This window comes from Mandrillus leucophaeus, unplaced genomic scaffold, assembly GCF_000951045.1.
Source record: "Mandrillus leucophaeus isolate KB7577 unplaced genomic scaffold, Mleu.le_1.0 Scaffold168, whole genome shotgun sequence".
NCBI lineage: Eukaryota > Metazoa > Chordata > Mammalia > Primates > Cercopithecidae > Mandrillus > Mandrillus leucophaeus.
In genome coordinates, this window is record NW_012101676.1 from 1,659,299 (window position 1) to 1,659,603 (window position 305).

The 305-nt window shown below is 37.7% G+C and overlaps 1 protein-coding gene across 2 annotated transcripts in view; it reads left to right on the forward strand.

Annotated features, from left to right (window-relative positions):
- TPTE2 (transmembrane phosphoinositide 3-phosphatase and tensin homolog 2) overlaps positions 1-305 on the forward strand; it is a 113,834-nt gene that overhangs the window by 10,102 nt on the left and 103,427 nt on the right. The window lies entirely within an intron of this gene.

The window sequence follows — 305 nt, forward strand, 5'->3', positions numbered from 1 at the left end:
AAAAGCAATTGAAACTATTATGAACTGAAAATGTTACCTCTAGAAAGTTACATGTTGTCTTACTATGTACATTTTAAGTTCTTTGGCACTGCCCTAGGTGTGAATTGAGAGTATCTTCTAGTAGGCTGGCCAGTGCAACATGTGATATAAAGGAATACAGTTATACATGTATCTATGCCTGTACAAACACATACATACATGCGTTCATATACACAAGAGAGATTGAGTTGGGCTATTGACTGTCACAAGCATCCATGGGAACAAGGAGTTCCCTGGAAATATTTCTAGAGTCCTCTCAGAATGAG